The sequence below is a fragment of the Vicugna pacos genome, chromosome 36 (genome assembly GCF_048564905.1).
Source record: "Vicugna pacos chromosome 36, VicPac4, whole genome shotgun sequence".
Classification (NCBI taxonomy): domain Eukaryota; kingdom Metazoa; phylum Chordata; class Mammalia; order Artiodactyla; family Camelidae; genus Vicugna; species Vicugna pacos.
This window is the reverse complement of record NC_133022.1, coordinates 3,957,481-3,983,116: the sequence shown is the minus strand read 5'-3', so window position 1 is coordinate 3,983,116 and position 25,636 is coordinate 3,957,481. Positions and strand designations below refer to the sequence as shown.

At 44.9% G+C, this 25,636-nt stretch overlaps 1 pseudogene; it reads left to right on the top strand.

The window, feature by feature from the left end:
* LOC140691717 (H(+)/Cl(-) exchange transporter 3-like) overlaps positions 1-24,022 on the top strand; it is a 41,365-nt pseudogene extending 17,343 nt beyond the window's left edge.
* The last annotated feature ends 1,614 nt before the right edge of the window (positions 24,023-25,636 follow it).

Sequence of the window (25,636 nt, the reverse complement as noted above, 5' to 3'; positions counted from 1 at the left end):
CTTAAACAAGTTACTAGCTTTTTCTAGTGCATGTCTGTTAAAAACAATTTTAGTGATTTTTAAGGCTATATTATGACTGTCTTTTTTTAAGTTTAATGAGGAGCAATAGCATGTAGGATTTAGCAGTTGTCACTCATCCTTCTTGATGTAGGAAAATATTACACATAATTACAATATTCTGAGAAGGCATAATATCTTTATTTCTGACACAGAATGTCTAAAATGTATCAAACTATATTATGTTTCTACAACAGAAATATTCAGATTTAATTTTTCCGGGTTCTGTAATTATGTCCCTTGTGTTAAACCCTGTATCCCCTTAACATGGCCTGGCATTTTAGTTTTGTTCATGAGATAGGGTCGCCTTCTCTCCTTGCTTGGGGAGAGGATTAGAGTACCATGCAGATTTGTTCTATACAGTGTAGTTGTTCAAGCTTCTGAAAAATGCATTATGAGTTGTTCCATCTGTGCCAGAATTTGCAAGATGAATAAGACAAGAGAATAACTTAAGTTCTTATGTTTCTCAAAGGAAATTAAGCTGCCTTGATCCTTCCTTTGTAGATTACAACTATCCTGAGTGGATTCATTATCAGAGGTTACTTGGGAAAATGGACTTTAATGATTAAAACCATCACGTTAGTTAGTACTGGCTGTGGCCTCAGGTTTGAGTTTAGGAAAAGAAGGATCCCTGGTGCATGTTGCCCTTTGCTACGGAAATCTCTTTTCCTGCCTCTTTCCAAAGTACAGCACAAACGAAGCTAAGGAAAGGGAGGTAAGTGTCTTGGCAGATAAATATCTGTTACATAGACTTACATCAGCAAAGAATTTCCTAGTGTAAAGATCATGTTTCATTCTTTCCTTCTTGGATAAATTCTGTATTCAGGTTTAAAGTTTAATTTGAGAATTGTTTGTGCTTCTTTTTTCTTCTTTAAGTCATCTAGCATCTTTCTGCAGTCCGTCCCCAGTGCTGCTCATTTGCTCCTGTATTTTAGGAAAGTTTTAGACAGACGGCTGGTGTCCATTTGTCACAGTTGAGTTTCACAGAAGTCTTTCCCTTTGCTTCTGCTCTGCCTCACGCCTCCCCTGCCCTGAAGTGTGAGGTGTGCCACTGGTTCGCTCCTGCTTCTCCCAGACTGAGAAGTCTCACCCACTGTTTACCCCCGCCCCCTCCTCCTCCTTCACCAGCTCTGTGTGTGTGTGTGTGTGTGTGTTCAGAACCATACCTAAAACTGTCCTGGCTCTAACGTGGCATGTTGGTGGCTAAGGCGGCCCTCTGGCATGTGTCTACCTGGTTCAGTTCCTTTACTTGCTATTGTACCTTGACATTTTGGGGGTAAAAGATTTTAATTTTTATTTATTTATTGTAAGCACAAAAAATAATTTATCAGAAAATATAGAAGTTAAATTTGTCTAGATTTTAATGCACACACTGTGATGATTAGTAATGTTTATGACATTAACTTTATTCTGGTGCCTTGGTATGTAAATGACTAGACTTTACATGTTAGTTGGAAGCATTTAGGCTTCATATTTCACTTTCTTCTTCTGCCCACTTAGCATTTTTAAATTAAATGGTTGTTAGATACTTATGAAATGGATTGAAAGTGTGTGAGTTATAGGTATGTGGATGTCGGCTTGATTGTAAAATTCTATTGTGTTAAATGTAGAATCCGAGGATTCAGTTAAATGTGTTGTCTGCAGTTCTGAGGGAAAGAAACAATATTAAGTTACCTTTGTTCTCCTGGCTCTCCCAGAGGAGCACTCCCAGTGTGCCCTCTCCAGCCAGGTGCAATTTAATTCCAACAAGGCTTCGTTCATTTTTAATTTACCAAACAGCAGCCTGACTGTGGAGTTCATGCTCTTAACATTTACAATTTAATTTTATTTATTTCCAGTTTCTCTTTCAGAGATGTAAAAATTCACCATTTGATGAAATGCTTTGGTAGCCTCAAATATTTACTGGAGTAAAGCAGTCATAGGAATAAAGACTCTTAGAAAAGTCATGGTAAATAGATGCCCAGTGAATTTTTGTGTGTATTTGGCGTCCCACTGGTGGGAGGTGGGCAGCTGCCCGTGGTGGATGAGGGAGCTGGAGCCAGGACCCGGGGTGCTGGGTCTTTCTTCCTGTGACTGGCTCGGAGGGCTTTTGGGTGGTGGGACTGTGCCCGGGCGTGGCAGTGGTTCCTCATTCAGGTGAGGCTTTTCCGTGCTTGAGATAGCGGTCTCTTCAGAGGACTGGGGTGCTGATAATGTAGGGAACTCAGGAGGTTTCAGGTCCCCTGTATATTTTACTAGGGTTAGGAGTAGAGTAATTATTAGCGATGGAGTGGTTAGCTCTGGAAACTGAAGAACTGATACCCTCTTTAAAAATAAACATATCCCCTCCCCGCCCCAGTTATGCTCTCTCCACGGTCTTCACAAGTAAACATCTTGATGTGTCTGCGTCCATTGCCTTTTCTTCTTTCCATCTTATTTACGTTGGTGTATCTCCCACCGATGTTTAACTGAATATTGAATACATGAATGACCTTTCAATTAAAGCAGAGGAGGAAAAATAATCTTATGAAAAGAAGTATTTACCTTTGGGTCAGGGGGGAAAAGGGAGACATGCGAGTCAAATTCAGAAGCAGCGTTTTGAGAGTTTGAGTGACACGCGGAGTGTGGCCTGGTGCACGTGAGTCTGTCAGCACTTGTGAAATAGGCCACGTCCTCTTTCAGGTGCTGTCCGCTGCCTCGGCTGCAGGTGTTTCTGTAGCTTTTGGTGCACGGATCAGAGTTCTTTTTAGCCTGGAGGAGGTAAATTAAACCAGCAATTAAAATTCTGTGTAGTACTGTTACAGACGTCCTGTGGCACACTTTCCAGTGTTACAGCTCGTGTCATAGACACAGACTTTGTTTTTAAGTTTTCAGATTTGTTTTCTTAGTTATTTTTCACTCATTTTTACATAAAAAGTAATATATATGTTCTTTACTTGAGAGAAGTTTTTTAAACTATTATTGATATATAAGTGTCAGTATTTATTTAAAGTTTATCATTGTTGACATAATTAAAAGTAGGCAGAAGTGAATTTGACTTAATGGAAAATATTTAAAACAATCCTTATTGGCTAACTTACAGGATTGTTTTTATTTTAAAATTTTTAATCGGTTTCTAAGTCATCTTTTAAAGTTTTTCTTGTGTGATTATTTCTGTTGCAGTTACTGATTTTAAGAAAATAATTTTAGTCACTTGTGTGGAATATCTTTTGTTTTCTAATTGGTGCTTAAGACTTTTTACAACTTTGTACAAAAATGTGACTAAGGAAAAAAAATGTGATTTAGGAATGGCTTAAAATATACTTTTCTCTCTGGGTTGTTTGTATTCCTTTTGCTTTAATAACAAAGAGGAAAATTAAATACTTCTTTATAAGCTAGCAGGAGTTAGTAATGGTACATTTATTTTTAACTGCCGTGATTGAATTGGGGGTGGAACTCACTTTGAAAATAACACAGAGCTAGGTGTTTTAAATAATTATCAGACATTTATCATCAGTTGACATTGTGAATTTGTGTAATGATGTGATAGCCAGAATGGCTATAAAATAGTATTTTCCTTACCACGGTAACATCTAATATACATAAATTCTAGCTGCAGTAAAATTTAGAGCATTGATATTTACCATTCAAGTTTTAACATATCAGAAATATCTTATAAAATTACAGCACTGATTCTTCTTTTCCTTTTGCCCTGTTTTAGATTAGCTGTTACTTCCCTCTTAAGACTTTATGGAGGTCATTTTTCGCTGCTTTGGTGGCGGCGTTTGTTTTAAGGTCCATCAGTCTGTGTGGTAACAGCTGCCAGGTCCTCTTTTACATGGAGCACCACACGCCACAGTACCTTTTTGAACTGTTTCCTTTTATCCTCCTCGGGGTGTTTGGAGGGCTGTGGGGAGCCTTTTCAATTCGGGCAAACGTTGCCTGGTGTCAGCGGCGCAAGTCTACCAGATTTGGGAAGTAGCCTGTTCTGGAAGTCATTGTGGTCACGGCCATCACTGCCGTGGTAGCCTTCCCCAAGCCATACACCCGGCTCAACACCAGTCAGCTCATCAAGGAGCTTTCCACGGACTGCGGGCCCCTGGAGCCCTCCTCTCTCTGTGACTACAGAAGCGACATGAACGCCAGTAAAATTGTTGATGACACTGCAGACCGGCCCGCTGGCCTCGGGGTGTATTCAGCTACACAGCAGTTAGGGTTAGCACTCGTATTTGAGATCATAATGACGGTGTTCACCTTTGGGGTCAAGGTGGTTGCTGGTGGGGGTGATATTCTAGTAATTGTGGAGCAAACTGAAATGTTTATCTAAAGATGGTTGCTTCATACATGTAGACTGAAAAAGCTATCTGTTTGGTTTAATTTTAAATAATGAAAAAAGAGTTTTTGGATATATTGTTGAGTATGCTATCTTGCTGTGTAACCACTTACCCCAAACCTCTCCACTAAGGACATCGATGGCTCACCGCGCTCTTGGTGTTGCGTGGTTGTACAGGGAGGCCTCCCTGGGCACACTCTGCTTGTGGTCCCTCACGTGGCTGTCACCTGACAAGGCTGTGTTGGGCGCCTGGACCAAGCAGGGTCAGACACTAGGGAGACGGGGGACCATCTGGGCTCCTCCTGCACTGTCTCCCCCGCTCACTGTCTCTGGTCTTCCTGGCACGGCGGCCTCGGGGTTGGTGGATTCCTCCCATGGCAGCTCAGGGCTCCAAGAGTGAGTGTCAGGAGAGGACTGTTCCCACTGCAGCCAGGGATGCCCCACAGCACACCTCTTGTCTGGGTCATCACAAAGGCCCGGGGGGGCAGGGGACGGACGCACACTCTGAACTTCCAGGGCGCAGACAGAGAGTTGGTGGTCGTGTTTCCTGTTGCTGCCAGAGTCCCTCACCACGAGTCTCACACGTTTGTTTTAGATCCGGAGACCAGGCACCTGGGCTGGGTCTCACTGGGCTGGAGTCAGGGTGTCTGGAGGAGGTGCGGGAGAGGCCATCCTGCGTTTTCCAGCTTCCATGGGCCTGGGCTCGTGGCCGCTCCTTCATCTTCAGAGCCAGCAGTGGCTCATCAAGTCTTTGTTTAATCTCCGTGTTCTGACACTAGTCCTAAATCCTTCCACGTGTAAGGCATCTATGATGACTTTGGGCCCACCCACATCACCCGGGATGGTCTCCTGTTTAAGGTCAGCTGCTGATGCCGGGATTTCTCTGGGCTGTGCAAAACGGCAGACTCCTGGGGACTGGGGCGTGGCTGTCTGTGGAGCCCGTGCTCTGCCCGTGTGTCACTGTGGGGTGGCAGCCCAAGGGCCTTGTACACTCTGCTCTGTTCCGAGGCCCAGCTGTGCCCTGGGACGCAGCTGCAGTTGTTAGTTAATGACTTGCTGGTCAGTGCAGTTCCTGCACGATTGTCAGGATGTGAATGGGGTGGGATGGCAGCGGCCCCCAGTCTCTAAATGGCTGCACCTGTGATTCATGTGCCCCTTGCCAATCACTCAGGACCGGTCGTCCATGGTGTAGCTGGGTGGGTCACAGCTTCATTTCAGCCAGCCTGAGCCATGTCAGTTTTTGAAGTACGGATGCTCTCTTCCATTGTCTTCTGTCTTAGTCCCCTGGTCATAAAGGTTAAATAATAGAAACACCTTGAAATTTGTTCGACTGAGCGACTCCAGGTAGAGCGCTCAGCCATGCGGGCGCAGTGTGTGGACCCTGTAACCCGGCTTCCCTGGCCCCACGGGGCTGCAGGGCCTTCCTGTGGGAGAGGGAGACGCAGGTTTTGAGCCCTTCTGTTTGGGTGTCCTTGTGGTGACCTGCGCTGGTCAGTGTGCCCTCTGTGCTGGCCTTGCCTCCCAGCCACAGTCTGCACTCAAGCTCGTCCCCCTACCGGGTTGGACCAAGAACAGCTCTTGTCCTTCTGATCACTTCACGTGTGTGTGTGTGTGTGTGTGTGTGTGTGTGTGTGTGTGTGTGTTTATACGAGGGGTAGGCGTTCAGAAACCTGAGCTGGAGGATGAGGAACCCTGGAGTCCCTTCTCTCTGTGCCTGAGAATGCGGCTTGTTACTTGGTATGTGGGTGTGTGGGACTGTCCAGGGCCGGTAGGCGCAGGGCCACAGTGCTTTCCCTGTGCTGGGAGCTTGCCCTGAGCACCAGGCTCACCGGGGTCTCCCTCGCAGGTGCTGTTGGGCCTGTTCATCCTCAGCATGGCCGTCGGTGCCATCGCTGGCTGCACGGTGGGCATCACGGTAGAGCAGCTGGCCCACTACCAGCATGACTGGTTCATCTTCCAGAAGCGGTGCGAGGTCGGGGCCGACTGCATCACCCCCGGCCTGTACTCCGTGCTGGGTGCCGCCGCGTGCTTAGGTGAGTCAGGGGTCTGTGTGCTCGGCTGTAATCAAGGTGGAGGCCCCATCTAAGGGATGGGGGTGCGGACACACGTGGGTGGCATCATCCTACCTGTCTTTGAACACTTGCCACTGTGGAAATCTAATAGTTAGTACCTTTTTAACATCATGTGATGCTTCAAGACAGATGACGTCTCAGTACCACATAGGCTTCATTTGACTCCTGTCCAGGGAGGTTTTTCTTTCTCCTTGTCGAGGACCTTGGCTCACCTACGTTCCAGCAGAGCTTCAGAGCACCTTTCCTTGACTCTGTGGTGAGTCACTGTGAGCCAAGAAAAGCCAAGTATCTGCATTACCTTCTTAAGAGTCTGTTTCTTGTCCTTGTGGACGTGAAAAATTGTTATTTTTATATTTAAAATGTCAGCTAAACTTCGGTTATAGTATTTAATTACAGTTGGTATTTTGACTTAGTTTTGTTCAGTGGCTCAAAGTTGGGTAAAGAAGTTACTGATCTTGTAAGTGTAAAATGCAGTGAAAGCAACGGGAGAGCCTTTTTGTCCAGAGGAGCAGATGCTCATCCGTTTCTGTGCGGGGCACTGTGCTGAGTGATGCAGAGGTGGGCCCACCCTCCGCGAGCGGCGTGCTGCGGAGACCAGCGCTGGCTCCACAGTATGAGCAGTGCGGAGGACCAGGGACAGCTGGGAATGCCCGTGACCTCGGCGGGGACCTAGAGGGAGAGAGCTCAGGGCGGCTGGGACGTGTGCTTTCTTCTAGGGATCAGTAGAACTGAGAGAGATGGCTTTGTTAAAGAGGGTGGTGACGTGAAGTGAAGGGACCGGGTAGGAGTATGCTTAGTGTTCGTGGAGCTTTGAAGAAACAGGGTGTTGAAGTAGAGACTGCGCGTTGGACACTGGGGAGAGAGAGTCGGACTGGGGAGATGGAGCCGGGTTCAGGACGAGTTGTGTCTGCTGTCAGTCAGATCTGTGGCAGGATTGTTGTGGCTTTGTCATTTTTAGTGCCATGACTTTGGGAAGGGTCTTTTACTTGTTGATTTTTATTTCCTTATCTTTAAACTGCAAATAACAACCACTCCTACAATTGTTTTCGAGGATCATAGAAGATAACACGCAAACAAAGCTGTGCGAGCAGTTCCCGGTAAAGTGAGTGGTTGGTTAGGTCAAAAGCCTTTGTAAAGGGGCCTGGGCATCCCTGGTGTGGCGTAGGTGTGTAACGCCCCATAGGTTCTTTCTCCCTTCTGTGTTTGGGTTAGAAACGGGGAAGAAGAGTTCAACCTTCCTGCAGTGTAAGCTGACAAGCCCTGATAGGTTTCTGAGCAAAGGAGCCGCGGGGTGAGGGCAGCACTTGGGAATGAGTCACGTGGGAAGGCAGCTTGTGAAGTGGGTGGAAGGCAGTGGGGCCTGCTGTCAGGGAGGTGAGATCAAAGAGCACTAAGTCAAGGAGCAGAGTCTTGAGCGTCTATGCTGGGTCAGTAATGGTGAGGAAGGGACCCCAGGTAGATCCTTTACAGAGCAAGTCAGGTAGGACTTGTGAGAGTCTGGACTTTGGGTACAGCAAGCGGGTGAACCAGGCGTGGCCATGAGGCTGTCGGGAGGAAGGTGGGGCCCAGCGTTGGGGTCAGCGAGTTGTGGGGAGCTCTCTTGGGGGGAAGAGGGTTTGATTTTAAGTGTGGGATAGTTTGTGCGATAGTGGGTCTTCCAGCGTCTTTCTACAGTTGGAAAATGAGTCAAGCACGTAGGATGTGACGGGTGGAGACACGGGACACTCAGCAGGAGGGGGAGAGATGTGGGTCAGGGAGGCCTCAGCCTGGAGGTGGCAGCTCAGAGCGGTGGTTTGGGTGGATAATTTGAATAGTTCAGATGCGTTTTCTAATGGAAGGATATTATACTGTTAACATAAATCACACGTCAGAATATTTTACTAATTTTGAAAAGATTTAGAGGAAAGAACTGTATTAATTTAATATTCTGCCCACTTGAGTTTAATTTGTAAATTGTTAGTAAACAAATGAGCTATGATGTGCTTCAGCAAACTCCTTAAAAACTAACAAGAAGACTTCGTGGGGAGAAATTATGTCCTTGTTACCGCAGTAAACCAAAGTGGCAAACTGTTAGTTGGTCAGCTGTGATATTTTTTACTTCATGAAGTTAACCGGTTTTGAAATGTTATTTTCATAGTCTCTGTGTTTGAACCAAGAAGACTTGTGTTCCTGTAGATCTTGTTAAAATAATGATGCTCCTTGTCACTAAGTCCTGTTTACCGTTTGTGTTTGACCGCCTGTTACAGGAGTTCTCCTGCCGGGTCCTGTCCCCCTGACCAGCGATGCTTGCTCCTTTCAGGCGGCGTGACCAGGATGACGGTCTCCCTGGCGATGACTGTCTTCGTGCTCACTGGAGGCTTGGAGTGCATCGTTCCCCTTATGGCTGCAGTGATGACCAGTAAATGGGTTGGAGATGCCTTTGGGAGGGAAGGCATTTAGGAAGCTCACATCTGGCTAAATGGATACCCTTTCTTGGATGCGAAGAAGGAGTTCACACCCACCCCGCTGGCCGCTGATGTCACAAGACCACGAAGGAGCGACCCTCCCCTGGCTGTCCTGATGCAGGACAACATGACGGTGGATGACTTAGAAAACCTGATCAACGAGACCAGCTACAATGGCTTTCATAACGTCCAGGGAGTCTCAGACTGGTGGGGTTTGCCCTCCGAAGAGACCTGACGATCGCAAAAGGTACCCTCCTGAAGGAACGCGTGCGTGTGCACCTGCCTGCGCCTGTGTGTGTCTGTCAGCACCGGCACCTGGCTGGGTGGGCGTGCGTGTGCAGTGGGTTTCTGGAAGAAAGGGAAGCTGTGCCATGTGATTGGCTGGGCTTGTGGGGCGAGTGGTCTGCTTTATGTACCTTCAAGTCTTCTGTTCTTTAGGAAAGGAATTCACACTTCTCTGGGTTGCCTCCCCGCTGAATGTAGTCATATCTTTTGATTTGGCATTGTTCTCAGAGATTGGAGTCCGATTCTTTCTCTTCTGGCTCAGAAAAATAAATCTTGTAAAGGTGACAGTATTCATAATAGCACGTGATATAAGCCCTTAGTGAGTGTCGGGCATTCAGCTAAATACATTCTTGTATTTAATAAAGTTGGCTCATTTGAATGCAAGTTATTAAAAATTCCATCATCTTTGGTCTGTTTCGTATCAGATTCACAGGGTTTTGCTTTTTCAGTTTTTGGATTTGGATTTACAATATTAACTTGTAATACCTAGTTTAAAGTGAAAAAATCACTGAGATTGTATTCTTGGTTAAATGCAGGTTGGGAAAGCCTGTGAGTCCTGCCGTGTTCTGTGCTGACCTTCCTGAAAGTATAGTATAAAGGTGTTAGCCCTGCTATGTGACTTCTTGGAGAGAAGTTGAACTTCTTCTGAGGAGGAAGCCAGTTTTGCCCTCCAGAATTCTTTATGCTCTTCCCCTGTAGCCCTGCAGTGCTGACAAGGGGGCCAGAGCCCCCCACAAAGCTCCAGGTCGGGGGTGTACCCATCAGCCATTGCCGTGGTGCTCCTCGCTGGGTGGTAGGGGACGCTGAGACCTGAGCTGGTGCCCGAGGTCATTCCCGAGCCCGTCACCACCCTCCAGTTGCCTCTGTGGCTGTTGCAGGTGGACTGTGAACTACTTCAGTTCTCGTGCTGTTTGGAGAGGGGAGACTAGATGGTGTGGGTGGGAGTATTTCTCAGATCAGACCGGAAGCCTTCAGTTTACAAGAGCTGCTAAAGCAAAAAGAAGGAGGAAAAGAGAAGAGCCTACAGAGAATGCCCAGTTGAGCTCAGGAAAAGACTGCAGCTTTGAATAACTTTGCATCATTCCAGGTTGCACTTGAAGTGCTGGCCTGGCAGGTACCCGAGGGGCGGGCAGTGTGGCTGCTGTGGCTGCGGCGTGGCTGAGATCAGGGGCGCTGCTGCTCAGCCCTGCCCGGGGCCACCCTGCGGTCAGAGGAGACTGTACTTTCAGGTTTAACAGTAAATGAGGAAGGAACAAAAGGGGTCAGAGTTTGGGAATTTTCACAAAAGTTCAAAGGAAAAAGCCCAGGTTTTTATAAGATGAAGAAAATGGTAAAGTTAAGAATTATTTGTATTCCCATTAATTCTGTGGATATATTTTTTAAAGTTTTGTTACTGTCTTGAGAAATAGAATATGGGGATAGCAGGTAATGTCAGTGTCAGGGAATAGGTTTACCTCAGACGTGAGGTAGCAAATCGTGTCATCAGAATGGTTAGCCACACGCTGCCTTCTTTAACAGACCTTAAATATTTACCAACATGTATTTCTGTGAAGTTTTCATTTTTGAATGGGAAAAATATACCTGTACACTAGGTTTTGTGAAATATGTGTAATTTTTATATACTTACATAAAATACTTTATTAAAGGACAAAAAAACCCAGTGCTTGAATAAGTAGTGACCTATATGCCATGTCCAGGGACAGGAAAACTCAAGATTTTAAAAGAACAGTTTTTCCACAATTTTTTTAAATTAATTAATTAATTAATTTGTGGGGGAGGTAATTAAGTTTACTTTTTTTTTGAAGGAGGTACTGGGGATTGAACCCAGGACCTTGTGCATCTAAGCATGTGCTCTACCACTTGAGCTGTGCCCTCCCCCCATTTCTATTTTTAAACTGCATTTTTGTTATTTCATTACATTTTTTTTTTTTAGTTTGTAGATAGTACATTGACATAGTTCATATTCAGGGAGATTAAAAGTATTAGCAGATACAAACAACTTTATATAAAATAGAGAAACAGCAAAGGACCTACTGTACAGCACAGGGAACTACAATATCTTGTAATAACCTGTAATCAAAAACAATATGAAAAGTATATATAGAAATATTTGTATAACTGAATCACTGTGCTGTACACCAGAAACTAACACAACATTGAAAATCAACTGTACTTTAATTTAAAAAAAGGAAGAATAAGAAAAAACAGAAAAAGACGATTAAAAGTATAGAGTGAGGAATCACCCGTGGCCTCGCCGTGTCCAGGTTAACTGTCCGCGGGCAGCCCTCTGCTTGGCTTCACGTGTTTTCGGTAGCTGCCATTCCGTGCTTATATGATAAGTACGTATGCTTTTTCCTTTACTTTTAGACACGCTGTATATGCTGTCTGATACACGTTGCTCTGTATCTTGTTTTTTCACTAAGCAACGTTTTCTCGGACATCTTTCCAGATCAGTGTAGAGTTTTCTCCTTTCATTTTTTACACTACGGAGGGTGCCATGGGGTGGTGTACCAGGGCCTGCGTCATGATGTTTTACATCAGTTTCCCGCTGACGTTTGCAGCCTTTTCTGTGATAAAAATTGTCGCCTCGTAAGTCTGAGAACCTCGCGCAGTGGTCGTTGTGCCCGTGTGCCCCTGTGGGAAGATACTGGCAGAGGATCGTTGGATCAGAGAGGTGCATTTGTCATTTAGTGAGGTATTTGTGGACTGCACCATGTGCTCTCCCCAGCAGTAAATGACAGTTTACTGTGTGCAAGTTTAGTCCAAATGGAGACGTCCCTCCTGCAGTCTGTGTCCGGATCTAAAAGTGAGGCTGAATGTTTTACAGATTGGTTTAGAATGAAGCGTGTATTTAATGTGACATTTACAGCATGGCCTGGATCCTCTTTGCTGTTTTCTGCCTGAAGGTATAAAGACTCCCTTGCTGGTTTCCGTTTCTGTGCTGGAGCTGTGAGCTTTGCAGGGATGAGACCTTGGGTACGGCTGACGTGTCAACACGGTGCGAAAGGCTGTGGCGCGGTGAGAGGCTGTGCGTCTCTCCTCCCTCAGGGTCACCTGTGAGAGTAAAGCCTGGGCTTGTGTGCCTGGGAGACCTGGTACAGGTGTCCCGCCCCCGGCCGTGCTGTCCTCCTGCGTCCCGAGCCGGCGTTGACCCCGAGCGGCGGCGGCGGCAGGAGGAGAAGGACCCTGAGCGGCAGCGGCGGCGGTGGCAGCTGCCCCAGGCGAGCCGGGCAGTTTACTGCCCTCTCCCCCGCGGCCTGGCCTGGGGGCGACCTCTGCTGCCTAATTCGCCAGAGGCCCGACTCCGGGTCAGCCTGTCCCAGCGAGGCGGGCACGGTGCGGTCAGGGTGCGGGGACGGCGGGGCGGCGGCGGTGGTAGGGGGTCTGCAGAGGGGAAGCAGGTCCATTTGCTCCCGTCTGTCCCGCGGCTTGGCCTGGGGGGCAGCCTCTGTTGTCCCAGGTGGCGGGACACACGTGTCCCTGCCAGCCTGACCCCGGGAGCTGGCGCGGTGCGTTTGGAGTGGCGGCGGCGGGGAGAAGGGGGCTGCCTTGGCAAGCCGGTCGACTTCTCTTCCCCGCCCCCTGGCTTGGGGGTGGCCTCGGCCACCGGAGATTCTCCTATGTCCAACTCCAGGTCAGCTTGCTCCTGGGAGGCGGGCGCGGTGTGGTCAGGGGCCAGGTAAGGTGGCGGCTGCGGGGGGAGGGACGCTGCCCCGGGGGAGCTTGTGGATTAGCTCTCATTTCTGCGCCGCCTGGTCTGAGCGTGGCATCTGCTGCGCTAGGTCCTGGGACATACCTGTCCCACTTTGCCTACTGCGTGCGGGGGGCGGGGCGGTCAGGGTGCTGGGGCGGCGTGGGTAGGGAGCCTGTAGCGGGGAAGCCGGTCCATTTGCTCCCATCTCCCCCGCGGTCTGTCCTGGGGGCAGCCCCTTTTGCCCCAAGTTCGCCAGATGCCCGTCTCCAGGTCAGCCTGCTCCCCAGAGGAGGCCACCGTGAGGTCAGGGGACGGGAGCGGTGGCGGCTGCGGGGGGAGGGGGCTGCCTTGGGGAGATGGTAGATTGGTTCCCATCTTCCCAGCGGCCTGGTCTGAGAGCAGCCTCTGCTGCCCTAGGTTGCCGGACACACCTGTCCCACTTAGCCTGCTGGGGGAGGGATGCCGGGGTAGAGGGCCTGCCGCAGGGGAGCCAGTCAGTTTGCTCCCCTCTTCCCCGGGGCCAATTCTGGGGGCGTCCTCTGCTGCCCAAGAAGCAGGTCAGCTTGCTTCCGGGAAGCGGGCCCAGCCCGGTCACGGGGCAGCGGCGGTGGGTGGAGGGGGGCTGCCCTAGCTGGCGGGTCCATTTCTTCTCTCTCCTGACCTGGCCTGAGAGCAGCCTCTCCCGCCCAAGATTCACCTGACACCCCACTCCAGGTCAGGTTGCTCCTGGGAGGCGGGCGCGGTGCAGTGGCGGGGGGGGTGCTGCCCCTGGCGAGCTGGTAGGTTAGCTCCCATCTCCCTAGCAGCCTGGCCTGGGCCGGGCCTCTGCTGCCCCGGGTCGCAGGACACACGTTTCCTGTCAGTCCAACCCCCGGAGGCGGGCGCGGTGCGGTGGGGGGCTGTGGCCGCAGAGTGGGTGCTGCCTGGGTCCAGCCAGTCAATTTGCTTCCTTCTCCCTCGCGACCTGTCCTGTGGGCGTTCTCTGCGCCCCGGGTCGGTGGACACACCTGTCCTACTCAGCTTGCTCCCTCAGCAGAGGCCGGCGGGGTGAGGTTGGGGGCCAGAGCTGCCCCCGGGGGAGATGGTGTATTAGCTCCCATCTCTCTGGGGGCCTGGCCTGGGGGCAGCCTCTGCTGCCCCTCATTTGCTGATCACTCTTAACCAGATCATCCTGGGGGCTGTGGGGTGGTGGCGGGGGTATGGAGCCTGCCACGGGGGAGCCGGGGATTAGCTCCTGTCTTCCCTGCAGCTTGGCCTGGGGGCGGCCTGTTGCTCCAGGTCGAAAGACACAGGTTGCCTGACGGCCTAACCACCGGAGTCAGGGCACGTTGCCCTGAGGGGGCTGCCCCTGGCCAGCCGGTCAGTTTGTTCCCATCCCCCCTGCAGCCTGGCACAGGGGCAACCTTTGCTGCCCCAGATTCACAGGATGCCTGTCTCCAGTTTATCCTGCTCCTGGGAGGCGAGCACAGTGGAGTCAGACCAAGAAGTGGGCTCTCTCCTGGGGAGGCGCAGAACTCTCTTGGTCTCCTTTGTCTTTATTCTTCAGCAAAGGGGTCAATGGAGCCAGTTCTTCACCCTGAGAAAGTGTAGCCTGTGTTACGGAAGAGCTGCTGGACACAGTGTGGTTTCCGGGTCAGTTTTTCACAACAGCTGATGCCCCAGGCAGGCAGGAAGGCTATTACTCAGATCTTCTTAGCCTGGAGTTGGGGGATGGTCCCGCCATCCTCACCATGTTTTTTCTTAATGTGTTACTCCCTTTTTTTTCCTAGGTGACATTTTAGGTTATTGGGTCACAGATTGCTGGCACACTCGTCCCTGTTCTCCAACATCTTTTAAACTTGGATGAAGTGACAAGTAGGGGAAGAAGATGATTTACTGAAAGGTAAGACTACTTGAATTTGCATTAAAGCAGCATTCTGTCAGTCTTTCTCAAATGATTTTTCTGAGTCTAAATCCAGAACCTAGTGAGTATTGCACTCCTGTGTAAAGCATTGATCTTCCCATTTGTTGAGTGAGAGATGAGATCTGTTAATCAGGCTTACCCCTGAAAGGAGAAACTCAGGCTTTTGAGCACAATTCCTTGTCTGATGTCACCCAGGCAGTCACAGTAGAAGATACAGCCGATACAAATTTCCCTCAGCTGCCTGAACTGCAAAGCTTCTGGGATTACTGATCCCTGAAGTGCAGGTGACTCGATAATAATTTGGAGGTTAGTTCATATGATCAGGTTTTTCCCATCCTGTAAATGGGTTCTGTGGCCCCAGCCCCGGGAGAACTTGGTCATAAGGGCCGTGTTGTGAGAGGTGGGTGGGAAGGCAGAGGCATAAGAGCTGGAATCACTGAGATTCCACACTCAGTAAACACAGGCTCCAGAGCCGAATTGTCAGGTTCTGCTGTGGATTTGAAAGCATGTTCAGACATGATTCTTGCCCTTCAGGAGTCACTGCCTGGGTGGAAGTAACCTTTATATAAATCTGGAAAGGATGGCGATTAAAGTAGATGGGCGGTTACGTTACACAGTGTGCCCAGGCGCGCTCTTCCAGGCACTTGTGGGACTAATTGAGAGTTATGTTACTCGTTCATTCACTGAATTGTTACCCTTGAATTGGTCATTTGTCCCACAGTAAGTGAAACAAGGGATCAGGAACCTGAGTTTTGTCCCCTCTCCTATCACTGATTGTATCGATCAGTCGGGCAACCTGCGTATGCACTGTGAAATGGTGTGGCATTTCTTGCCCAGTGGGACTGCACTGGTCAGTTTTGAGAATCAGGGGAGATACGTGGATAGGACAGTGCTTTGACAAACATGAAACCTCTTTATATTGTCACTTGGGAACTTCTCTCTCCATAGATAGCTCTGTATTATTATTGTTGTTGTTGTTGTTGTTATTGTTATTATTATTTAGCTCTGTATTATTTTTGTTGTATTCTATGCAGCATTACTCAAAGTTTTACTTAAAAAAAGATCCAAATTAACTCTGTTCACCTGTTTCCAGACTTAAAAGCTTCAGTTCTAGACTATCTGTTTGATTTTTCTTAAAAATACATTCCAGTATATTTCTCTGGTGAAAATCTTTATCCTGTTATCTATTTCCCCATCATTTCCTTATTTTCTTGAATATATTAAAAGTAATCATTTTATAGTCTTTATTGTTAACTCTGAGGCCTACATCACCTGGGGGTTTGCATTTGTTTCTTGTTCTCATAGTATCAGTCATATGGTCTTGACATGTTGCATGTCTAGAAATTCTTTATTACATGGCAGACATTGCAAATGGAAAATCCATATGTTATCTTCCATGAGAGGTTTTCTACCTTCCCATTGGGCAGACAGGGTGAGGGACTGATCATGTCACACCAATCAGGTGCTGAGCTGGGTCAGGACTGAAGTGCCTTTTTCCTTAAAACAGCTTTGAGGTATACTTGGCAGAATAATTTTCACATATTTAAAGTGTACAACTTAATACACTTTGACATAAGTATATCCCCAAGAAACCATGACCACACTCAGGGCAGTGAACATACCCATCACCCACAAAACTTCTCTCCTGCCTTTTGTTATCCCTCCCTCCCTCCCTCCCCATCTCTTCCCCTGGAAACCATTGATCTGCTTTCTATCACAACATATTGGTTTGCATTTTCAAGATCCGTGTATGAATGGATTCATATGGTATCTACTCTGTTTTGTCTGACTTCTTTCATTCAGCATAATTATTTTCAGAGCCATCTGTGTTGCTGTATTAATAGCTCATTTTTCTTACAGCAGAGTATTGTTTAGTGCTGAGTTATTGCTGAGAAGTTTATTGTGCGTAGTGTTTGGATAGACCATCATTTGTTTCTCCATTTACTTCTTGATGGATGCATGGGTTATTTACAACTTGGGCTATTATAAATAAAATTGCAATGAATATTTGGTTACAAGTCTTTGTATAGATGTATGCTTTTGTTTTTTAAAGCACCAAGATGAGGAATGTCTGGGTCGTATGGTAGATAGCTGTTTACCTTTTTTTTTAAGAAACTGCTGAACAGTTTCCCAAAATGATTGTATTATTGTAAGTTCCTCATGGTGTGTATCAATTCTGGTTGCTCTACTTCCTAGCCGGTGCTTTGTGAGGTCTTTGTAATTGTATTCCTTCTAGTTTGTATGTGTACTAGTATCTCATTGTGGTTTTAAAAAGCATTTCACTAATGACTAATGGCATCTTTAATCAACATCTTTTCATGCTGATTAGCCGTCTGGATATCTTTAGTGAAGTGTGTTTTCAGGTCTGGCTCATTGTCCCTTGATTTAGTATTGAGTTTTTAGAGTTCTTTATTCTGGATCAGATACAAAGAGAGACCTTTATCAGATATATGATCTGCAAATAGTTTCTGTCTATCTATGGCTTGGCTTTTCACTTGCTTAGCAGTGTTTAGGAAGAGCTTTGAAGTGTCTTTATTTTGATGAAGTTCACTGTATCAGTTTCTTTTTTAAATAAGATGATACTTCTGGTGTCATAGCATAGAAATATTTGCCAAACCCAAGGTCATAAAGCTTAAGCCTATGCTTTTTCTCCTAGCTGTTTTATGGTTTTAGATTTTCTGTGAAGATCTGTGATCGATTTTGAGTTAATTTTTGTGTATGTGGTGAGGTGTGGATCAGAGGTCATTTTTTTTTTTTGCATATGGATATCTAATTGTTCCAGCACTGCTTGTTGAAAAGACCCTTCCTCCACTGCATCCTTATTGAGAATCAATTGTCCATTTAAGTGTTGGTTTAGTTCTGAATGTTCTATTCTGTTCCATTATTCTGCTTTCCTGTTTTACATCAGTACCATAATTTCTGATTACTGTAGCTTTATTTTAAAAAGTCTGAAAATCAGATAGTGTAAGTCTTCCAACTTTGTTCAAAGTTGTTTTGGATATTTGGAATGCTTTGCATTTTTTTTTTTAATTTTAGAATCAGTTTTTAAATTCTCTTCCTTATTACAGGCTGTTCTGCCAAAATTTCACCCATTTCTTTGGCCATCTGCAAAGCCACATTTTCTAAGGTCTTTCTAGACCCCAGGTGAAAGGAATTTCTCTTTCTTCTGTGCTCCATTCACACTTCATGATATTTGATTGCATTTATTCATACTTGGCTGTGTGGACTTGTCTGATCTTTCCTGCCATATAGTAAACCTCTCAAGATTAGGAATTTTGATGTGATTCCCTCTGTCTGCTGAGAAAACTAAGCTGTATGCTTTGCAGGAGTGAGCCCTGCAGTAAGAGGTATCTGCAGCCGACATCTAGCTCATTGCTTGCATATTGTCAAGGAATCCTGCAGATTTAGAATTGTTTATTGTTTGTTATCTCCAAGGCAGCTCAGACTTTATTATTTCTATTGCTATTGCTACACTTTCAAAGAGCAATGGGCTAATTATTTTCCAAATATCAAAGCATGCTGTAATTGACTTGTGATGCTAATTATGTGCTGCTGTGTCTTAACAACCTGCTTAGTGTTCACAGGCTCCTTCACTCATGGCACTTTTGGGAGCATGTCATATCCTTAGTGCTAGCACTGCTGTCTTTGGTGACCTGAGCAGCAGTATCTGAACTCAATCCTTCTGTATTTCCAGTGTCCCCTCTAGCCCTCCTCCAGCCCTCCATGGGGGACCTGCAGTTCTGCCCTCTAAAAGCCTACTGTTTCTCAGGAAGACTTCCCTATGAAATATGATCTTGTCCCTCTTGTGGGGACATTCAGTCCAGAGATCTGGCAGCAGGGGAAAATGTTTAGTCTGCTTTTTGTACAGCCTAAACTGTTCCATGCTTATTTTAAGCAAATCCAATGAGGAAATCGTGTTGGCATCTAACAAATCAGCATAAATGTCTGATGAGGAAGATCAGCTTCCCCATCCCACTCAGGCATTATGTTGACGTGACACTCACCTTCCTCCTGTGAGCAACATAAGGTTCAAGATGTTATGAATGGCTTTTTGTTTCTCTTCTTTAGTCTTTCCACATTCACTGTGTCTGGTGAGATTATATGAGTCCTGTTTATTTCCAGACCAGCACTCGTCTTTTTTAAAGGATCACGTGTTTAAAAGGCCAGTGGACAATTTGTTAGAAGATAGAAATCCTCTTAGATTTCAGTCCTAAAGTCAAATTTTGGTTAGTGGTGAATGAAAATTCCCCTTAAAATTTTAAGTACGGTGATACAAAATTTTTTAAATAATTAAATATTAGTCGATTTCATTAAACTCTGTATCACTTATTCACCTTTAAGCCTGTTTCTGTGGCAATTTTGCAATGATTCCCTCTCTTTACTGATTCCCTCTTTATCAGAGTCCTTGAGAGGCCCTGTCGTCACTGTCAGGATCATCAGCACCATCATGCAACTGATTCCTCTGGAAGAGTCTAGGGAAATAGGGATGGATGTGGATCATGTAGGTGAGTGTGTGCGTATACAATAAGAACAATTATCAGACATTAGATGCACAATATCCACTCCATTTAGAAAAGAATGTGGCCATGACATCCTGCTGTGGTGAACGAAGGAAGCTGTGGGAACAGAATGGTCAACGGAAAGGAGGAGGAAGTGAGCAAAGGTGGGAGCACAGATCCTCGGTTAGGAGACCAGCGCGTTGGTGTGAATGAGGGGAATGTGGTGGTAGAACAATGTGCGTGCTCCCCCCAACAGTGTAGCCACCTGTGACATGTTACACTGTACACGGCAAAAGGGACAGCAGATATTTTAGGACAAAAATGTTAGAGGATTTCTGTCTTCTAAAGTGTCTACTAGTTAGCCTTTTAAACACATGATAGATTATTAAAGATTAGTGCTGGGCCACAAATAAACGGATTCATGTAGTCTCACCAGACGTACTGAATGTGGAAAGACTAAGGAAGAAAAACAAAGCCATTCATAAGTGTCTTGAACGTTAAATTGCTCACGAGAGGACACGTTACCCAAGGTGAGTGTCACAGCCATATACATAATGCCTGAGTGGGGTGGGAAAAGGGGATCCTGAGATGAGGTTGATAGGGTGAGTAGCCTGGATTGTCCAGGTGGGCTCAGTGTAATCGCAGGCGTCCTTAAAAGTGGAGGACATTTCCCAGCTGAGTTTAGGGTCAGAGGGAGGTGCAGCCATGGAGCAGTGTTCAAAAAGGTTGCTGGCCATGAAGATGGTGGAAGTCGTGGGGCACAAGCTAAGGAAGGTGGGTGACCTCTGGAAACTGAAAAAAAGAAACAAGGAAACATTCTCTTCTAGACCCTCCAGAAGGCAGGCACCCTGCTGGTACCTTGAATTTAGCCCAGTGAGAACTGTGCTGGATCTCTGACCTCCAGAGCCATAAGGTGATAAATCCGTGGTGGTTTAAGCCATTACTTAATGGCTTAATGGAAATTTGTCACAGTAGTAATAGAAAAGTAACATTAGGGAGGGGTTGTGTAAGGGATTAAAGGTCTGGGATGGGGTGTGGAGAGGATTCTGACATTTACACCTAAAAAACAATGAGGTGCGGTGGGAAGGTAGACCCTCAAGCCGAGTTTTAGGGAGAACTACCTGGCAGGGCTGTGAAGCAGACTATTTGTAGTGAGGAGAGCATTGGAGTAGAGGAATCAATTAAACCTCTACCAGGAAAATAAGGAGTAAAATGTCACAGGGCTTCAGTGGTAGTGGACATAGGAATGGAAATGGGCAGAGATATAAGTGTTACTTTGAAGGAATTAGTATAGGTTTGATGACTACTTGCTGGGGAGAGTTAGCCGATGTGTGGACTGAATGTTTGTGTCCCTTGAAACCTGTATGTTGAAACCTGATCTCCCAAGTGTGATGGTGTTGGGAGGTGGGGCCTTTGGGCGGTGATTAGGGTAAAATGAGATCATGAGGGTAGAGCCCTCATGAATGGGATTTGTGCCCTTATAAGGGGCCCCAGAGAGCTTGCCTCTCTCTGCTCTCTGCCCCATGAAGATCATGGGGAGACAGCCATCTTCAAGCCATGAAGCCAGTCCTTTCCCAGATATCCTGACCTTGAAAGTCTCAGCCTCCAAAACTTGAGGAATATGCTGGTTGTTTAAGCCACCTGACCCATGGTGATTTGTTACAGCATCCCAGACTGACGAAGACAGCGGAGAATGCCTCCAAGTTTGGAACTGACTGCCTTGAGAATGCTGAAACCCCGGGAAGTGGGCAGCACAGATGTTAACTCACTTAATCCTGCCAGCACAGTAGGAGATAGTCTACATATTCCTCACCACTTAAAAGGTAAGGAAAAAGAGGCACAAGTTAGTAAATAATAATAATAATATATTATTATAATATAATTATATATTATATAATAATATTATTATTTGTATATTAGTATTAATTATTTTATTATTATTATTATTATTACTATTACTATTACTATTACTATTACTACTATTATTATTATTTGTCAAAGATTCGCACAGAACCCCCTGGAGGCAGAGTGAGAATTTATACTCAGGCAGGCTGGCTCCAGAGCCCCTGCTTTAACTACCAAATCAGATGGCCTGGCTTCTGTGGATCAATTTTTTTCAACTGTGATATGAGGGTACTGTGTCCAGTAACTTACAGCTTCAAAATACCTCACTATAGGGGAGTCACTAGTCACAGGCATTACAAACCACAGAAAGCTAGACACACAAAACTAACTTGTTAGGGCAAGAAAACCACTAATGTTTCTAAACATTATACATGCTGAGCCATTGCAGTAAAATGTTTATTTATAATTCTGCCTGGCTACAGAATAACTTCATAATTCTGCACCTGGCTGGTGGTTCCCAGGGTGGACAGCACAGGCCTAGAGAATTTAAATGACTTGCCTAGCCTCAGCCAGGAAACTCATGGTGGGATCAGTGCTACAGTCTGGGACTTTTCCTTCCTATCCAGCAAGTCCCTCATGGGGCCTTAGAAACTTCTCCTTTGGTGCCCAGCTGTCTATCCGTACTTATGACATCTTGTCAGGTGTCCCAGCCTGCTCCTGAACACCAGCCAGAACCCACTTCTGCTCTTTTCTGACCAGGTAATAACTCTTAGCAACTTCCATTGTCTTCTTGGCATCAGTTCTTACCTGGAAGGGTAGTGGCTCGAGATGGAAATGTGTCCACATGAGCAGCTGACAGATTTTTCGTAAACAGCAGGAGTGGGCAAGAAAAGGAAAATTCAGGAACAAAGACCAGTGGAAGCAAGTCATTAAATACACCAAATGGATACTTCCAACGTATTTTTGTGCTACCGAGTCCATGCTTGTTCTGCTCACTGCATGACAGGCCAGTAAGTCGGGAGACCAGGTTTTGGGGCAAGGAATGGCGGCTTTATACAGAAAGCCAGCTGACCAAGAAGATGGCCAACTAATGTTCTGGAGATCCATCTTCCCCAAGTCAGAATTCAGGCTCCTTTTATATTAAAAAGGGGAAAAGGGTATGCTTGGTTGTTGCAGACTTCTTGGTGTAGGAATTCTTTGTTAGAATCCTTTGTTCTTGCAGCTCTCCACCTGGGTCAGATCCCTGTAAACCTCCAACAAAACAAACGTGATTGTCTATTCTGCAACCTGTTATCTTTGCAGGAGTGCAAAAGTGTAAATATCCTTAAAGGTCAGAGCCTTGAGAACAGGCTCTCCTGTCTATTTCAGGCTGAAGGCAACATTGTTTCACAAAAGGTGCGGCGCTGACAAGACTGAGCCTGGAAAACAGGGCACAGGGTTAAAGTCAGAGGAACAGACCTAATATGGAGTCAGATTTGTTCTTTTCTTTTAAAGGGGCAGAAGCCACTTCAGGATGATGTTTATTTGATTTATAATTTTCTCTCTCATTCTTTTGAACTCTTGCTCACTTCCATTCCATTTGCTTGTTTTAAGTCGCTCACGGTCTCTGTACCCTTCAGTATAATTTACTGTGATCTCAGTGCTGTCTAGCCTTTGTGTGTTTGTGCTGCTTCCATTTCACCTTTTTTGCTCTGATTACTTTTAATTTTCTGTTTATTTTCTATAATTTGCCAACTCATCTTTCTTTTATAGGCTTCCGATATATTCCTTAAACTCTTGTTTATCTTTGTTGTACTTCTGTTTTGTAAAAATGATTGCTTTAATAAGTCATGTTTCTCATAATACATTAACACCTTTCACCATTCTTGAAAAGCTGTTTTGTTTTCTAGAGTGTTTCATTATCTGCCATTTTATTATATTCTCTTTTTTCTTTTTAAATAGTATTTTTGTATAAATACTAAAATACTAACTAGCTTTTTTTTTAAGAACTCTTTTTTTTTCTTCATTTCAACTAGAAATCCAGGCCGAGCTCTTTTCCAAATAGAGAGGTGCCCGAGTCATGTGCCAGTCCAGAAAGATAAAATTAGGATTTTTTCAGTGTTGTCTCTCCCCAGTCTGCCAGAATCACTTCTGCAGAGCTGCTCCCAGTGTGCGTTTTCCCTGTGTCCACCGCTTCATTTCCTGCTTCCTGCAAATGCAGCTTGTCTGTGAAGATTGCCCGTGAGCTCTCCTCCTCTCTCGGAACCAAACCCGTGCACGTTCCCAGTGATGTCCTCTAGGCGCTGCTCCTGTTGTTATAAAGAAAAAATGTTGCTTTTGCTCTAGAGTGTGCTACTTACACTAGAAAGTTAAGCATTATCAACACTTTCTGAGCTTCAAAGTCATGGGCGTTCTGTAGCTTTGTAAGCACAGTCTGAAGTCAGGAAGTGTGACACCTCCAGGTTTTGTTCTTTTTGCTCAAGATTGCTTTGGTAATTCTGGGTCTTTTGGGTTCCATACAAATTTTAGGATTATTTGCTTAGTGAGATAAGTCAGACAGAGAAAGACAAATACCCTATGTTATTATATGTGGGATGTGAAAAATAATACAAACCAATGTACAACAAAACAGAAACAGACTCAGATACAGAGAACAGTGGGGAGAGGGAAAGGGGGAGGAGCCAGATAGGGGTAGGAGATTAAGACACAAACTACTATGCAGAAAACAGGTAAGCAACGAGGATATATGGTATAGCGCCGGAACTATAGCCATTCTTTGGCAATAACTTTAGATGGAGTATATAACCTATGGAACTACTGAATCCCTATCCTGTGCACCTTGAACTAATGCAATATTGTAAATTAACTGTACTTCAATAAAAATAAATGAATAAATAACTAAAATATAAGTGAATAAATAAAATATAAATGAATAAATAAAAAATAAAACTTATTTTCCCGTGTCCTTCTCTGTTTTATATTTACTGATTTGGGCAGCCCCCTCCTATGTTGTTGTTCAGGAATTTAAGTAGTCCACATACCTCAGCAAAACATTAGGTTTACATTTTTATTTCTTATTTTTTCCAGTTACTTTTTTATATTTAAGAGAGTAAGTGAGAAATGAAGGCTTTGACCAGCCACATTAGAATGGAAACTTTTTAGTGCCCTTTTAAGAAAATATTTTGGACTATATTTTGTGTATTTTCTTTATTTGTAATTGGTCTGTCAGGATTATCTACTCTTCCTGACTCAATTTTAGTAATTTTCATTTTTCCTAGAAACTGTACTTCATTTAGATTCTAGATTTTTAAAATATATGCATTATTTTACATATGCATAGATCTCTTTTAATGAAGAAAGTTTTCTCATTATTTGTAGTTATATTCACTTACCTTATTTCCTTCAACTAATTTGCAAAGTGCATTGGTATGGCTCTTTTCAAACTACCGTGTATATTTTTGTGTTTTAAATATCATTTAATACATTTTTCTTAAAAAGTTCTATTTTACTTGCACATTACTTACCTGTTTATAGATTTTGAGTAGAATACTTAGTTTTAAAGTTTTTTCAAGTACTTTAGAGCATCTGAATTAACTCTGATTATTGCTTTTATTGTCTCATAGGAATTGATGAATATTATTCTCACTAACTTTAAGAGTTTATTTTTTATTAAAGCATAGTTTCAGGAGTACAATAGTGAGTTATGTTAAAAGAGTTTCTAATGCCAATTTTGAGTCTCAAAATTCATATTAAAGGCCAATAAAGAATTGTAACAGTTTTCCATTTTTTTATTCCTATGTGAAGTGATTTATTTGGCTATTATTTCATTTCATTGCACTATAGTTTAAGGGTATAGCTTGAATGATATCCATTTTTTATTTTAGTTTGTCAGTTACTGAGATAGTGATTGATGCTTACCGTATGGTAAATTATTTGTAGGTATTTCAATAATGTTAGGAAATGAGTATTCCTTATCTGGGTTACACACTTCTATGTCTAGTAAACAAGAATTGCTCATTGTAGCTTTTAAATCTTCTATACTTGGTTAGTTTCTAAGAAAAAGGCATTAAAATGCTATGGAATATTAAAGAACAATTCAAAGAATGAAGGAATCTTTATGTGCCAACAAGAAAGATCCTCAGGGTGCAAGTGCTACAACCCAGCTTGGGAAGCCCTCCTCCAGGGCTTTGCTCAGACCTTCCCTCCTCGGGAAGCTGGCTGCGTGCCCTGTTTGATGTTGCAGCACCCTCCACTGTGCACACCGGGACTTCTCACTCTTTACTCCGCTTTGCTTTTTCCACGGCACTTGGTATATTCTGCAATTTTAAATGATTTAATTGTATGTTATGTTCACTGTTAATTGCCTGCTTTTCTCCACTCAGATATAAGCACCACAAGCCCAGTGATGTCTGCTTGTCCTGGTTGCCCATGTCTCCCAGTGCCTGGTACATGATGAGTGATTGTTTAATAGATACATACTAAAAACAAAGTTTATTATTATAATTCATGTAAGAATAAAACTCCCAAACTATTTTTTTATTTTTTTAACATTTTTTATTGAGTAATA